This window comes from Topomyia yanbarensis, chromosome 2 (genome assembly GCF_030247195.1).
Source record: "Topomyia yanbarensis strain Yona2022 chromosome 2, ASM3024719v1, whole genome shotgun sequence".
NCBI lineage: Eukaryota > Metazoa > Arthropoda > Insecta > Diptera > Culicidae > Topomyia > Topomyia yanbarensis.
Genome location: NC_080671.1, coordinates 455,324,604 through 455,342,410, shown reverse-complemented (window position 1 = coordinate 455,342,410; position 17,807 = coordinate 455,324,604). Strand labels below are relative to the sequence as shown.

The following is a 17,807-nucleotide window of genomic DNA, read 5'->3' as shown; positions in this document are numbered from 1 at the left end:
TTGGGAGCTATCAGTTTTGTATTCTTAAATACGGCTTTGGAGCGCACTATGGTGAGCTTTCGATATGTACTGAAAATATAGTGCCAAGTTTTGTACTGAGGTCGTAATCGAAAGAGAAAGAGGCTCGCAATGTTACTAAGGTTCAATTGAAAATTTACTCCAGAACAAATCTTATGATGCAGTGTAGCGCATTCCTCTGCACTTGACTCTTAAAATCTCAGGCTCTGGGTCTTACTATAAAAATTGATTCCGTCAGACACTAGTTACACTGAAACCATTTATAACCTAAATAATACATTTCAATACTTATTGTATTCATTAAATACCACATGTATAGTGTAAAATATAGTTAACCCTTAAATGCATAAAGCTGTTTCAAAATTACATTGCGAAAATAATCTCAAAATTATCACAGTAATGTATTGAAACTATGAGACAATTTTAACAAAATTTGAAAAAAGAATGATTTGCGCCTTTGAGGGTTAATATGACTACCATGTTTGGAAATAAAGCCAAATGTGATGTCAATTGATACAAAAAATATTTATTGCACATTTTTAAAAGACTTATTATGTACAACAAGAATGTTGCCAAAAACGGAATCTCACTGTAGCTATTCCAAAATTTTGTATTTCATCCCCATTTTGTTGAGTTTAAGCATCCACAGCACTAATCAGATTTCCTACTCTGTCCTCCCATTCACTCAACTGTTGATGAACTGATTCATGCGTACGTTAGATGTTAAGAACTTTTTCCAGTGTAAAGTCTTTTTCTAAATATATCCGCTTCAACGGTGTGTTAACGGTGGTGGTGATTGTCTGTCCAGAATCATACTTTTAACTGTTCTCCTAAATTTCAATGAAGCACATGTTTTTTTAATTTTTTTTTATGAACGCATCAATATACTCTCTGATGGCTGGCTTCATCTCTATAAACTTATGCATTTCGTATGTTTTAGACAATCTTGGTATGAAATCCTCTTCCAGCAGGGCTAGACAATAGGTTCCTCATTTACTTGTTCGTGGCCAACGAAGTTTCTTACACCAGAATCACCAAACATAATCAATGTCTGGTATTTTTCATCCAGGTCAACAATATCTTTCCAGGCCAGATACACCTCAAACTGTTCGCGCCAGCATTTCCAACGGGGTCCAATTGGCTCATCTGCTACGATTTTCGCCAGTTTTGGTGGACACAGGACGCTGTGAGAGATGTTTCACCGGTGAAATTGTTCCGATAACAACATATAATATTTTGATAATAGGATCATCGGTTTGCTTCGGTTTTATCAGATTCAAATGATTTCAGATGTAGTCTCCGTTGTTCTCTTTCTACGAGTTTACCAAGTTCTCCAATGTGGAATGTCTTACAGACATTAAGAGATTCCATGGTTAAGCGATATTATTGGTTGGACAGATTTAAATTACTAGTGTCCCACAAAAAAATCGTTCGAATTGCAATGAGCTCTATTTCATTTATCATATTCATTTTATTTTGATGGGGTTCCGGGTCTCAATTTCTGCGATTTCTTCTTATCTGCTAATTTATTTTCGCTCCATTTGGATAATTACTATGAATTTTTTTCTTAAATAACTCCAACATTTTATATCTCCATTCAGAACAGCAGACCTGTTGTCTTAGCTATCCCTAGTAGTTATGTTTCTCATCATAATCCTAACAACAGCGATACTCCAGCGGATATGGTTGCTTGTAATTGGCGTGCATATCACATGTTTGAGCGACATTAAAATAAGAGTTTCCCTTCTTCAAGATATTGTTACGGTGCAATTCTTGTGTATTTCCTTCTATGAAATAATTTATTTTAGAGAGTTAGAGATTGATGAAATGATATCAATCAAATTTTACGCGTCTTCAAGTTACAGACAATTTTATTTTAGTATAAGGTATTTTCTGGGGAAAAATCTATTACGTATGTAATCCTAATTATCGATTGTATTGATTTGCAAAAAACTGGAATAATATATTGGCTCCATGTTACTCGCTTTTTATTCAAAATATCGTCGAAAAAAAATCTGACGGATGTGATTCAACGGAATGTAGGTGGCAGTCTCCATTGTCGGTAATTCGGAACATTACTTGCGCATCGCAAATCGAAAAATTTCGTATTCCTACAACAAGTAATAACTATGACTAGTTCACGGCAGCTGGCTACCCAGAGTATCAAATGTTATCGTATGGACACATTTAATAGCGAGTTCCTTCATTCCAGAGAATTCCACGATCTCTGGCGGTAACATGAATCAGTTGTACCTTCATTCCCCAGAGGATGTTTTCTGGCTAGACGGGCCTCGGTAATAACAGCATATTGTTCCAAGCGTTTTCTTTTTTTCGGAGAACAGCAGCCCTGCCATCGAATACGAGATTAAACGTTGATATATCGGTACAAATACAAGATACATGACACAAATATACAATATTTTTTTCTTTTTTCCATTCATTTTTTCATATTTATTATGAATTTATGCTCATTTATCTTCATTGCATTACAAACATATTATTTCAGGAGCATGTGTGAAATATTTCAATATTATTCGTCCTCCTTCATTAAATTTATTACAGGTATTATATTTCTTATGTGCAAAATAACTATTTATTTATTATTATATGGTATTGCTTATGATTCATTATATGCATTATATACATTATCTTCATAACATTGCATTTTAAATAGTAATAATTATGTATTATATATCAGTATTATTTTTGAAATACAATATCATAGTCATTACAATAGTTATAATGTCTTTATTTATACTTATATTTTCACACAAAAATTGTTTTTATTGTATCTATTAGATTGCCATATTTATTTCAATCATGTACGGTATATTACACTTTTGAGTTTTGCGTACTTCATGAACCATACTAATTATATATTTGAATCATTCAATCATTTTATTGCACATTATATTTATCATACGTATTTTTTATTACATTCATAAATTTTCCTTTTATATTCACTACATTCATCGTTTTAATTTTGTTATATAATTGAAATTTTTGGGAAGGGAGGGTGCATCAGGGCATCATACGAACTGTATCATGGATTGGGGTACGTGTAACGCCTGTCCCTAGTCAGAAAATAGTAATGTTTACACTGACTCCCTAATCCTTCGGAATTATGTAGTTAAGGGTAGTATTACCATCTGTCACGGCACAGTAACTTTGACGCGCTCTTCTCACACAAACAATCAGGTAGTGTCTTAACGAGTATTGCAAATGTCGCTTTAGGATTTTATTATAGGAAGGAGATTCTTGTCCCTGTGGTGCGCGCATAAGAACTTCTGCTTATGGATCGAACCCTTTTTGGCCCTTCATACAGCGATAAATTGCTAGCAACATTTAGATTGGCTGTTAAAATCAACTGCAGCCACTGGCGCAGCCCTTGCACCGATAGTGGGTTCACTACATCATCGGTTGTATAATTCTCTCAATATTAATCTAGTTATGCTGACTGTTACGTACACACATCAACCGTAACTATGTACATTTTCTACTTTACAACCAATTGAGTTCTGTTGTTTTTCGACATTTTTTTCTCTCAGAACACCGGACCTTATTTGAAAAGAAGCGTCCCTGAGAGCGAAAATTCCCTAAATGTATCCATAATTTTTATATCAGGTTTGAACACCGGAAACTTTCCTGAGCTTTTGAAAACCGAAAATATTCCTTGAAATATTGGGTTCATCCCTTAAATCTGTTATTGTATTTTAAAATTAGAAAATCCCAATGTAAATAGGACAGATATGCAATCATGTGTACAAAGAGCCTCGTTTATGAGGGGCATCCCTGAATGTCTCCGAGAGAGACATTTCTTAACAAGGGCAAGCTCAAATCGTGGCTTCAAGAGGAATCGTCCCTACGAACCAGTACAATTGAAACCGTCTTCTTTGTCGTTTTATCAATGAGATATTTGAAACCTCTTGAGCTGTCCATTTATCACGCCATATTCCAAAAGTATAATCGAAATTGTCTGATCCTTCCTGTAACTGCAAAATTGCCGATTTAACGTGCCACTTCAAACAATGGCTAGTTAAAGTTATTCTCGTCGCTAAATGTAGAAACTAGTACGGTTGATGGTCGAATTGATTATGGTTATTCTGCGTTTATGAAATCATGGCTAACACGATCATTTTCCTCATAGATTGCTGAGACACTATATAAACGAATCATGTCCACTAGGGTGTCCCAAAATGACACCATGTTAAAAAAGTTATCGGACTCACTTCTTAAATGAAAGGTTAGGGAATCAGGACCACTTTCTTCTCCGGAGTGAATTTGCTAAAACGCTCTCTACTGGTGGCGAATTTTGATTTTTCGAAAAATGGGCCGTTTTTTAGGTGAAATTTCAAATTTATGCTTGTTGAAGTGCTCCTGAACTGTCATAGATTTTTTTCAGCATTTTTTTATTTTTCTTGAGATCCAAATGGATAAGTTTAGTTAGTTGTGGATTATAAGAGCGACAGAAGCTTTAAAACTTAGTAAAAAGTGTAATTTTTGGTGTTTTTCATTAGTTTTTCTTCAAAACTTGGTACAGTAAGATTCCGTTTTTGGCATGCTCCATTCTTGGCAACACAAAAGTTTCGTTTTTGGCAACATTATTTTTGCTCATAGTAAATCTTTCGAAAAATGCTCAATAATCATTTTGTTGTAATAATGGATATCGCTTTTGACTTTATTTCCAAACATAGGAGTCATATTTACTATATTTTATGGGGGCGGGCATAGCGAATAAAGTTAAATTTGTTGATTTTTTCTATTATTTCATTCCATTTCACATATTTTTATATAATTAATGTTCTTGTAACATATATGATGTTACAAATTAAAACTAAAAGCTTTTAAGGTAAGATTCCATTTTTGGCACGGTTCCAGTTTTGGCAACTGAAAAAAAAATATTGTTACCAAAAACGGAATCCTACTGTATCTACAAAATTTTAAAAGCACAGGAAACACTTCAAGTAGTAGAAGCTTGAACATTTTCAATTTGCTAATGTTGCTAAGTTTGCGCCGCTAAAACAACAAAAATGATAAAACATTGAAAAACGATCCATAAAAAAGTTGTCCATGTTCCATAAAACAAAACTGAAAATCCATAAAACAGTGTGAATGATCCATAAAAAAGGGTGATTTGATCCATAGATTATGTAAAATTGAACCATAAAATTGTCGCAAAAGAGCACTAAAATAGTAATAAAAGAGAAATTAAAATCAACCAATGCCCCATAAAAATATTGGAAATGTTCCATAAAATGTTACATTTTGCGCCATAAATTAACTGACATTGATCCATAGAATATTAACAATGTGCATTAAAACACGTCGATATGTTCCATAATATCGACAAAAATGTTCCACGGTATTACAAAATGGAGCAATAAAATGTTAGAAAAAGTTCCATAAAATTTGATGAAAATGTTTCCAAAACAATTTTTCTTGGTCCATAGAAGATGTAAAAATTAACATTAGAAATGCTATGTATTAATTCATATATCGAACGTTACATTATGGTTCATGGATATTTACAAAACGATCGATAAGAAGAGAAAATGTAAAACGATCCATTAATATGTGCTTATGCACCAGAAAAATTAAATTTAATTAATTCATGCGAAATTTTTGCTATTCGAACTAATAATAAAACATATTACATTTGGTTGAAATTCCAAAAATAAACGAAGTCTTAATAGGAAAACGCTTCAAATCAAGTATTGTAGCTAGAGGAGATTGTTGAAACAAACTATGATAAGATTAAGTTCATCTGGAAAAAGTAAAAAAAAAATATGAAAGCTCCTGGTTATGATGGAATTTTTAACATTCTTCTTAAAAACCTTCCCGAAATCATCTTGGTAAAAATATACAACTAATGTTTTAGATGAGCATACTATCCTGAAAGATGAAAAATGCCATCTAGCTATCGACTAATTAGTTTACTCTATTATTTGAAAAATCATCCTAACTAAAATAACACATATCAATGAGAATTCTATTTTTCTTCCCGAGCAGATTGGATTTCATATTGGACATTCTACTACTCATCAGCTTGTTTGAGTTACTAACATAATTAAAGAGTTACTAACACAATTAAAACTCTAGACTTTAAAAGGGTAAAAGTGTTTAGCATAAAGGATCAATTTCCAAAATGTGGATTTCACTTTTCCATTTAAGATAAAAAATATCTTACTCATTGTATTTTGCAGGTATCTTATCAGAATTGTAAATCTAATAACCTACTCGTTAAAGCAGGCGTCCCTCAGGGGTCGAGTGTCGCACCAATCCTACATAATAGTTTTACATCTGATCTTAAAAATCTACGCAGAAGCTGTAAACAGTAACGTTTCTGTGATAATACCTGCATCTCTGCCTCAGGTAGGAGTCTTCGGACAATCTGCATGCGACTGCAACGAAGCTTGAATATTTTCAATGATATCCTGAAAAAATGAAAAATTTCCAATAATGTGGTAAAAACACTATTGATTGTGTTTTTGCATAAGCCAAGAGTTTCTTGTTTTAAAACTAGTATTAACCATATTGCTAAATTTAATGGTTGGAGTTTAACGTGGTGCGATCAAGTTAAATGCTTGGATTTGATTTACGACAAAAAGCATACTTTTAAGGATCACATTGAAGGAATCCAAGCGAAATGCAACAAACATATAAAATGTTTACACCCTCTTTTAAGCAGGACTTTTGGGCTCTGCCTAAAAATAAACTATTAAATTATATACTGACAACGCTACATGCATTGTTAATTTGGGCAAGTTGTTGTGCTATCAGAAAGAAAACGCTTCAAAGGACTCAGAACAAAATTCTGAAAATAATTTTAAAGCGTCTCCGTGGTTTAGAACAAACGAGTTGCACAGACTCGCAAACATAGAAACATTAGAAATTATGACGAACAGTATTGCGAGCAATTTTTGATAAAAATCGTTGCAATCACTAATTGCCACGGTTAGATCTTTTTATACTTTATACTTCGAAAATCCGTTTTTATCAGCCCCTTTGGTGTAACTTTGGTTGACAAAATGGGGGCAATGACAAAACATATTTATTTATTTTCTTTTTTAAACAGAAGCTGTGAAAATATTTAACATTATTCCGTATACATAGTCTCATAACTCTGGCTGGTTAACGAAATCAGGTCGAAAACCTGACAAAATTAGGGGCTCATAAAAACGGGTTTTCACTGTAGTATTTTTCGAATGTATAACGAGAGCAAAATTGTTTAATTCGATTATCCTGAGTGAAATTTTTTCGAGCACTATGGATAATCGAGTCTTACCTGTAACAGTATAAACAAATAATAGCATATAATGACGGCTATCAAAAGAGAGCACACCAGTTTTTTCGAAATAAATATCAAAAATTTATCACTGTACATTATTTGGAAGCTACATAGAAACCTGTTCTCCGGGACAGTTTAATTCTAAGAATTCCGATAATTTAATTAATTGGTGTAAACTCAACATTTATCACATCCATTGTTGCAGTGAGAGCCATCATCAAATTCCAATTTTTCTTGCTTGTAAAAAACGAATTCCGAACGCAGTGAACTGCGGAATCAAACGATCGAATTCCCCGCTTAATCCACAGGCATACCACATGGAAACTTTTGAACTGTGTGCGACAATTAATAATTCATCCTAACATCCAACTCAATTTACTGTAACCTTTCCATTATTGACAATTAATTAAATGAGTATGCAGCTTATGTTGACAAAAGTTACCGTTAGCAAGTGCAATGATGCGATAATAATAATGAAAATAAGTACACATCACAAGCTGGAGTGTAATTGTTCTATATATTTAAAATTATACAAATCACTAACCCAATATCCAAGCATCAATCGCACTCCCGCTCCCATTCGATGGCACAGGAATCCAATCGGTATAAAAACTCACAGCCTACTAACCCGACGACACACGCTGTTCAGCTTGATATGGCACATATGGCAGAAAACATCTGTTCACGTGGTGCTGCAACGCTGAATAATTCACTGTGTGACGATTTTTGTTTCCACTTCACTGACAATAACTTCGGCCACTCACTCACTGATGGATAAATAGGTAGGTAGGTAGGTCGGTTGGCCTACTGCGTGCGTGTGTCATTACACAGCAGGCGAACTAGCAGCCGGTTACCAATTTCCGCTCGGTACTGTTGTTGTACTAGTAACTAGTAGGTGTAGGTGGGTGTGTTCCCTTTCAGTACGTATTCCCTGTTGTAGTTACTGGGCTTTTGTGATGCTTCTTTATTGGATGACCTTTCATGTGTATGTTTTGGGGTTTTAATTTGCTCCACCTGTTTGCATGTCAATTTTCACTACCCCGCGGATTTCGCTTTTCAATTACCATAATTAAACGGTCGTGCTTATGAATATATTGTATGCACTGCACACCAAACGATACTGTGTGGTTCCGTTGTTCAACAGGCCTTTTTTGTTCGAGGATTTTTCTTTTTCATCGACACATCCCACAGCTGCGGAAATCCGATTAATCATTCAAATTTCATTGATATTTTTTTAATGATGCTATCACTTACACTGACGCTCTCTCTGAACGAGTAGGGAAACTCGAAATCAATTCAATTATGCATTGATCACTGCACTCAGGCTTGGCCGCGAACTAAACAGCTCACAGTAATTTGCGTTGATGAACGAGAAGCCACTTCACCTCACTGCCGATAATCATCACTCAATTATATAAATCGATCGGCTGTACTGGGGGAGTACTGGACACTATCCACCTCCATTAATTCACTATCCCTTAAACTTTTTCGAGACTTCCTTCAAAACTAGAGCACAACGGTAAAAAAACAACAGCAGCAGCAACAACAAGAACGGCTTAGTGAACCACAAGTAATCCTGTTATCCTGACATAATTTATCCTCTGCATCACACCGCACTCGTTTCGGCCTCCACGTGCCATGCTCTACTCACCAGCATTAATCGATTAACCCTGGGTGACCGAGCAAAACATACGACGAAATACAAAAAAAAATCCATACATCACTAAACCACTCCAACCAGGTGAGTTTCGTTTGTTAGCTTTTTCCTGTTTTTTTTCACTATTTGTTTTGTTCCTCACACTTGCTTCTGTTTGGGGTAGTAGGCGATGCAAACGTTATCCTTCCGCCAAAACATGACACGGCACACGGCGAGGAGGGGGTGATACCACACGCACTACTAGTATTTCACCGTCGGAATTCACACGCGAGCAACCACCGAATAAACCACCACTTATGGCATGGAATGGGACAGGTTCTGTTCTGTTCTACTGACACCGACCTATAGGATTATCGACGCGCGGGTTAAACGAAACGACAGCGAACCGAATCGCTTCCAAGTTCGATCTGCACTGAATCCTACCACGCCAGCCACACACCGGTCCGGTCCAACGTTGCCAACGAAAATTTATGCTACGATGCACCACAAAAGAGGCGACACCAGAAGCGAGACAGAAAGGAAGAAAGAGAGCATTTATGCTCCCGGGAGAGTGGGAGTGTGAAATCAGATCATTATTTTATCAGCCATGCGAAGGGCCCCAAGTATGCGCTGGTTTTTTGCCTTCGTTTGAGAGACCGTTGCCTACGAACGAACTAACGAGCGGTCCCCGTGAGTGTTGTACTAAAAGCATGGTTACTCACTCTCGCGGTGGATCGTGCGCAGTGTCCTTTCGCGCGAAAAAGTAAACAAAGCACTCACTGCTGTGTTATGCTGTTGAATCACTCAATCTCCAGCGTACGGACGGATCAAGCAACTGTTGAGCTTTTGTACAGTTTATTTTGGTGAGACCTGAGAAATTGTTGCGAGAGTGAGTGCCGACATATCGTGAACAACCGGAACGTTCGGAAATGGAACACGGATATTATTTTAATGAATGTTTTATTTCGCAGGAATTCAATGTACCGTGGGCCCCGAAATTAAGCCACTTAAAAGTAATAGCGTGAGGTCAATAATTGCTTGTTAAAGCTACAAGCTTTAATGAATATGCGCATTGGTGCGACAGGGCTTTTGCTGCAAGCAGTCAGACATCACTTCAATAATAAATTTATAACTTTTTAGATTCAATTCAGATCGCTTAGAGTTCTTCGACAAAGTTATTGGACATAGTATTCGCTATAAGAATCTCATACTTCACCAACTAGAGTCGAAAACCTGTAACGGAGCTTCATATGTTTAAATGAATTTTCCCTTACAATCTCTAAACAGTTTTAGAAATGGGTTGTGAACCAATTTGGCTCAATTTCATGACGCAAGTGACCCAAAAAAAACTTGGAAAACGCTTGATCAGGTAGGTCTTTTCTGTTAACGGAGAATTAATAAAAAAAAGTCTTTGTCTTTGAGAATCCGTGCAAAGCTAAAGTAAATAAACAGCAGTTTTACCGACCTGTCACGTAGAAATCTGGTTTTCATAGGTACGCAGCGTGGTCTGCGTGTAGAGAGTGTCAAAAGCAAAGGTTATAAGAGATCACATTTTCACCACAACAACTCCGTTTGCCAATGCTTAGAACCAAGCTACCAATAAAAAATTCCTACGAGATTTACTACTTCGTATGAATGCAGTGATCGAATCTTTATTGTTACAGATCGTGTGTTATCACGAATGTCCTCCAAATCAACAAGAATCTTACTTTGTTCTAAATATGTATAGTGTTTCAAATTGTCTCGGTTATGGACGTTATTTGCGGAAAGAAACTACAGTTAAGACCCTTTTTTATCAGTCCCTTGGCGAATTTTAGGCTGATAAAACAGGGACATTGATAAAATTAGGACATATATTTTTTTTTTCTTTTTAAGAAACCGAAGAACTTAAAATATTCTTCTTTAGACCTTAGATATAGCCTTATAACTTTTCATGAATATTTAGCTTAAAAAGATAAAATCGAGGGTAGATAAAATCGGGTCTTCACTGTATTGAAATGAATTTATAGTCAATGTAGAGCAGTTAGTGCGGATCTTAACATAAGGAATTATGCAGCGATGACACATGTTGACCAATTTTCATTTTTCTTCCTGCATTTAATTTTCTCATTTCTTCTCTTTAAGTTTTAATGTTGTTCTAAGTTTTTTTTTGTTTTTACGTTATACAGTTATACAGGTTTCCTCGTTTTAAGTTTTTGCGTTTTGTTTTGTGTTTTTCGGTTTTCTTAATCTTTTTTCGTTTTATTAGTGTTTTTTCAAATTTTATTTTTTTTATTTTAAATTATTTTGTTTTTTAGCAATTTTTTGTCTTTTTTTTCTCGAATTTTTATTTTTTTTGCTTTTTCTGTTTTCTAGTTGTTTCGTATTTTAATTTATTTTGTTTTATCATATTTTTTGTTTTTTCGAATTTTTATTGTTGGTTTTTTATTTTTTTTTTCATTTTTCCGTTATATTAGTTCTTTGGTTTTGTTTATTTTTTGGTTTTCTGACTTTTTTGTTTTCAGTTTTTTTGTATTTAATTTCTTTTTCGTTTTCCGTATTTTTTTCGCTTTTTTATAATTTTGTTATTTTGTGTTTTGTCTCTTCTTGTTTCTTTGTGTTTCATCGTTTTTTTCTTTTTTTTTGATTTTTTGGTTTATTGGTTTTTGCTTTAATTTGATTTGGTTCTTTAGATTTTTGTTTTTTTATTTTTTCGTCGTATCGTCTTATCGCTTAATCGTTTAATCGTTTAATCGTTTAATCGTTTAATCGTTTAATCGTTTAATCGTTTAATCGTTTAATCGTTTAATCGTTTAATCGTTTAATCGTTTAATCGTTTAATCGTTTAATCGTTTAATCGTTTAATCGTTTAATCGTTTAATCGTTTAATCGTTTAATCGTTTAATCGTTTAATCGTTTAATCGTTTAATCGTTTAATCGTTTAATCGGTTAATCGTTTAATCGTTTAATCGTTTAATCGTTTAATCGTTTAATCGGTTAATCGTTTAATCGTTTAATCGTTTAATCGTTTAATCGTTTAATCGTTTAATCGTTTAATTGTTTAATCGTTTAATCGTTTAATCGTTTAATCGTTTAATCGTTTAATCGTTTAATCGTTTAATCGTTTAATCGTTTAATCGTTTAATCGTTTAATCGTTTAATCGTTTAATCGTTTAATCGTTTAATCGTTTAATCGTTTAATCGTTTAATCGTTTAATCGTTTAATCGTTTAATCGTTTAATCGTTTAATCGTTTAATCGTTTAATCGTTTAATCGTTTAATCGTTTAATCGTTTAATCGTTTAATCGTTTAATCGTTTAATCGTTTAATCGTTTAATCGTTTAATCGTTTAATCGTTTAATCGTTTAATCGTTTAATCGTTTAATCGTTTAATCGTTTAATCGTTTAATCGTTTAATCGTTTAATCGTTTAATCGTTTAATCGTTTAATCGTTTAATCGTTTAATCGTTTAATCGTTTAATCGTTTAATCGTTTAATCGTTTAATCGTTTAATCGTTTAATCGTTTAATCGTTTAATCGTTTAATCGTTTAATCGTTTAATCGTTTAATCGTTTAATCGTTTAATCGTTTAATCGTTTAATCGTTTAATCGTTTAATCGTTTAATCGTTTAATCGTTTAATCGTTTAATCGTTTAATCGTTTAATCGTTTAATCGTTTAATCGTTTAATCGTTTAATCGTTTAATCGTTTAATCGTTTAATCGTTTAATCGTTTAATCGTTTAATCGTTTAATCGTTTAATCGTTTAATCGTTTAATCGTTTAATCGTTTAATCGTTTAATCGTTTAATCGTTTAATCGTTTAATCGTTTAATCGTTTAATCGTTTAATCGTTTAATCGTTTAATCGTTTAATCGTTTAATCGTTTAATCGTTTAATCGTTTAATCGTTTAATCGTTTAATCGTTTAATCGTTTAATCGTTTAATCGTTTAATCGTTTAATCGTTTAATCGTTTAATCGTTTAATCGTTTAATCGTTTAATCGTTTAATCGTTTAATCGTTTAATCGTTTAATCGTTTAATCGTTTAATCGTTTAATCGTTTAATCGTTTAATCGTTTAATCGTTTAATCGTTTAATCGTTTAATCGTTTAATCGTTTAATCGTTTAATCGTTTAATCGTTTAATCGTTTAATCGTTTAATCGTTTAATCGTTTAATCGTTTAATCGTTTAATCGTTTAATCGTTTAATCGTTTAATCGTTTAATCGTTTAATCGTTTAATCGTTTAATCGTTTAATCGTTTAATCGTTTAATCGTTTAATCGTTTAATCGTTTAATCGTTTAATCGTTTAATCGTTTAATCGTTTAATCGTTTAATCGTTTAATCGTTTAATCGTTTAATCGTTTAATCGTTTAATCGTTTAATCGTTTAATCGTTTAATCGTTTAATCGTTTAATCGGTTAATCGTTTAATCGTTTAATCGTTTAATCGTTTAATCGTTTAATCGGTTAATCGTTTAATCGGTTAATCGTTTAATCGTTTAATCGTTTAATCGGTTAATCGTTTAATCGGTTAATCGTTTAATCGTTTAATCGTTTAATCGTTTAATCGTTTAATCGTTTAATCGTTTAATCGTTTAATCGTTTAATCGTTTAATCGTTTAATCGTTTAATCGTTTAATCGTTTAATCGTTTAATCGTTTAATCGTTTAATCGTTTAATCGTTTAATCGTTTAATCGATAATCGTTTAATCGTTTAATCGTTTAATCGTTTAATCGTTTAATCGTTTTAATCGTTTAATCGTTTAATCGTTTAATCGTTTAATCGTTTAATCGTTTAATCGTTTAATCGTTTAATCGTTTAATCGTTTAATCGTTTAATCGTTTAATCGTTAATCGTTTAAATCGTTTAATCGTTTAATCGTTTAATCGTTTAATCGTTTAATCGTTTAATCGTTTAATCGTTTAATCGTTTAATCGTTTAATCGTTTAATCGTTTAATCGTTTAATCGTTTAATCGTTTAATCGTTTAATCGTTTAATCGTTTAATCGTTTAATCGTTTAATCGTTTAATCGTTTAATCGTTTAATCGTTTAATCGTTTAATCGTTTAATCGTTTAATCGTTTAATCGTTTAATCGTTTAATCGTTTAATCGTTTAATCGTTTAATCGTTTAATCGTTTAATCGTTTAATCGTTTAATCGTTTAATCGTTTAATCGTTTAATCGTTTAATCGTTTAATCGTTTAATCGTTTAATCGTTTAATCGTTAATCGTTTAATCGTTTAATCGTTTAATCGTTTAATCGTTTAATCGTTTAATCGTTTAATCGTTTAATCGTTTAATCGTTTAATCGTTTAATCGTTTAATCGTTTAATCGTTTAATCGTTTAATCGTTTAATCGTTTAAATCGTTTAATCGTTTAATCGTTTAATCGTTTAATCGTTTAATCGTTTAATCGTTTAATCGTTTAATCGTTTAATCGTTTAATCGTTTAATCGTTTAATCGTTTAATCGTTTAATCGTTTAATCGTTTAATCGTTTAATCGTTTAATCGTTTAATCGTTTAATCGTTTAATCGTTTAATCGTTAATCGTTTAATCGTTTAATCGTTTAATCGTTTAATCGTTTAATCGTTTAATCGTTTAATCGTTTAATCGTTTAATCGTTAATCGTTTAATCGTTTAATCGTTTAATCGTTTAATCGTTTAATCGTTTAATCGTTTAATCGTTTAATCGTTTAATCGTTTAATCGTTTAATCGTTTAATCGTTTAATCGTTTAATCGTTTAATCGTTTAATCGTTTAATCGTTTAATCGTTTAATCGTTTAATCGTTTAATCGTTTAATCGTTTAATCGTTTAATCGTTTAATCGTTTAATCGTTTAATCGTTTAATCGTTTAATCGTTTAATCGTTTAATCGTTTAATCGTTTAATCGTTTAATCGTTTAATCGTTTAATCGTTTAATCGTTTAATCGTTTAATCGTTTAATCGTTTAATCGTTTAATCGTTTAATCGTTTAATCGTTTAATCGTTTAATCGTTTAATCGTTTAATCGTTTAATCGTTTAATCGTTTAATCGTTTAATCGTTTAATCGTTTAATCGTTTAATCGTTTAATCGTTTAATCGTTTAATCGTTTAATCGTTTAATCGTTTAATCGTTTAATCGTTTAATCGTTTAATCGTTTAATCGTTTAATCGTTTAATCGTTTAATCGTTTAATCGTTTAATCGTTTAATCGTTTAATCGTTTAATCGTTTAATCGTTTAATCGTTTAATCGTTTAATCGTTTAATCGGTTAATCGTTTAATCGTTTAATCGTTTAATCGTTTAATCGGTTAATCGTTTAATCGTTTAATCGTTTAATCGTTTAATCGTTTAATCGTTTAATCGTTTAATCGTTTAATCGTTTAATCGTTAATCGTTTAATCGTTTAATCGTTTAATCGTTTAATCGTTTAATCGTTTAATCGTTTAATCGTTTAATCGTTTAATCGTTTAATCGTTTAATCGTTTAATCGTTTAATCGTTTAATCGTTTAATCGTTTAATCGTTTAATCGTTTAATCGTTTAATCGTTTAATCGTTTAATCGTTTAATCGTTTAATCGTTTATAATCGTTTAATCGTTTAATCGTTTAATCGTTTAATCGTTTAATCGTTTAATCGTTTAATCGTTTAATCGTTTAATCGTTTAATCGTTTAATCGTTTAATCGTTTAATCGTTTAATCGTTTAATCGTTTAATCGTTTAATCGTTTAATCGTTTAATCGTTTAATCGTTTAATCGTTTAATCGTTTAATCGTTTAATCGTTTAATCGTTTAATCGTTTAATCGTTTAATCGTTTAATCGTTTAATCGTTTAATCGTTTAATCGTTTAATCGTTTAATCGTTTTAATCGTTTAATCGTTTAATCGTTTAATCGTTTAATCGTTTAATCGTTTAATCGTTTAATCGTTTAATCGTTTAATCGTTTAATCGTTTAATCGTTTAATCGTTTAATCGTTTAATCGTTTAATCGTTTAATCGTTTAATCGTTTAATCGTTTAATCGTTTAATCGTTTAATCGTTTAATCGTTTAATCGTTTAATCGTTTAAGTTAATCGTTTAATCGTTTAATCGTTTAATCGTTTAATCGTTTAATCGTTTAATCGTTTAATCGTTTAAATCGTTTAATCGTTTAATCGTTTAATCGTTTAATCGTTTAATCGTTTAATCGTTTAATCGTTTAATCGTTTAATCGTTTAATCGTTTAATCGTTTAATCGTTTAATCGTTTAATCGTTTAATCGTTTAATCGTTTAATCGTTTAATCGTTTAATCGTTTAATCGTTTAATCGTTTAATCGTTTAATCGTTTAATCGTTTAATCGTTTAATCGTTTAATCGTTTAATCGTTTAATCGTTTAATCGTTTAATCGTTTAATCGTTTAATCGTTTAATCGTTTAATCGTTTAATCGTTTAATCGTTTAATCGTTTAATCGTTTAATCGTTTAATCGTTTAATCGTTTAATCGTTTAATCGTTTAATCGTTTAATCGTTTAATCGTTTAATCGTTTAATCGTTTAATCGTTTAATCGTTAAATCGTTTAATCGTTTAATCGTTTAATCGTTTAATCGTTTAATCGTTTAATCGTTTAATCGTTTAATCGTTTAATCGTTTAATCGTTTAATCGTTTAATCGTTTAATCGTTTAATCGTTTAATCGTTTAATCGTTTAATCGTTTAATCGTTTAATCGTTTAATCGTTTAATCGTTTAATCGTTTAATCGTTTAATCGTTTAATCGTTTAATCGTTTAATCGTTTAATCGTTTAATCGTTTAATCGTTTAATCGTTTAATCGTTTAATCGTTTAATCGTTTAATCGTTTAATCGTTTAATCGTTTAATCGTTTAATCGTTTAATCGTTTAATCGTTTAATCGTTTAATCGTTTAATCGTTTAATCGTTTAATCGTTTAATCGTTTAATCGTTTAATCGTTTAATCGTTTAATCGTTTAAATCGTTTAATCGTTTAATCGTTTAATCGTTTAATCGTTTAATCGTTTAATCGTTTAATCGTTTAATCGTTTAATCGTTTAATCGTTTAATCGTTTAATCGTTTAATCGTTTAATCGTTTAATCGTTTAATCGTTTAATCGTTTAATCGTTTAATCGTTTAATCGTTTAATCGTTTAATCGTTTAATCGTTTAATCGTTTAATCGTTTAATCGTTTAATCGTTTAATCGTTTAATCGTTTAATCGTTTAATCGTTTAATCGTTTAATCGTTTAATCGTTTAATCGTTTAATCGTTTAATCGTTTAATCGTTTAATCGTTTAATCGTTTAATCGTTTAATCGTTTAATCGTTTAATCGTTTAATCGTTTAATCGTTTAATCGTTTAATCGTTTAATCGTTTAATCGTTTAATCGTTTAATCGTTTAATCGTTTAATCGTTTAATCGTTTAATCGTTTAAATCGTTTAATCGTTTAATCGTTTAATCGTTTAATCGTTTAATCGTTTAATCGTTTAATCGTTTAATCGTTTAATCGTTTAATCGTTTAATCGTTTAATCGTTTAATCGTTTAATCGTTTAATCGTTTAATCGTTTAATCGTTTAATCGTTTAATCGTTTAATCGTTTAATCGTTTAATCGTTTAATCGTTTAATCGTTTAATCGTTTAATCGTTTAATCGTTTAATCGTTTAATCGTTTAATCGTTTAATCGTTTAATCGTTTAATCGTTTAATCGTTTAATCGTTTAATCGTTTAATCGTTTAATCGTTTAATCGTTTAATCGTTTAATCGTTTAATCGTTTAATCGTTTAATCGTTTAATCGTTTAATCGTTAATCGTTTAATCGTTTAATCGTTTAATCGTTTAATCGTTTAATCGTTTAATCGTTTAATCGTTTAATCGTTTAATCGTTTAATCGTTTAATCGTTT

The 17,807-nt window shown here is 31.4% G+C and overlaps 1 protein-coding gene across 1 annotated transcript in view; it reads right to left on the bottom strand.

Annotated features, from left to right (window-relative positions):
- Nucleotides 1-9,358, bottom strand: part of LOC131685868 (nephrin) — a 548,850-nt gene extending 539,492 nt beyond the window's left edge. The window contains exon 1 of the mRNA XM_058969878.1: nt 7,851-9,358. The gene's annotated coding sequence lies outside the window, so the exon portion shown is untranslated. The remainder of the gene's footprint in view (nt 1-7,850) is intronic.
- Nucleotides 9,359-17,807: the final 8,449 nt, after the last annotated feature.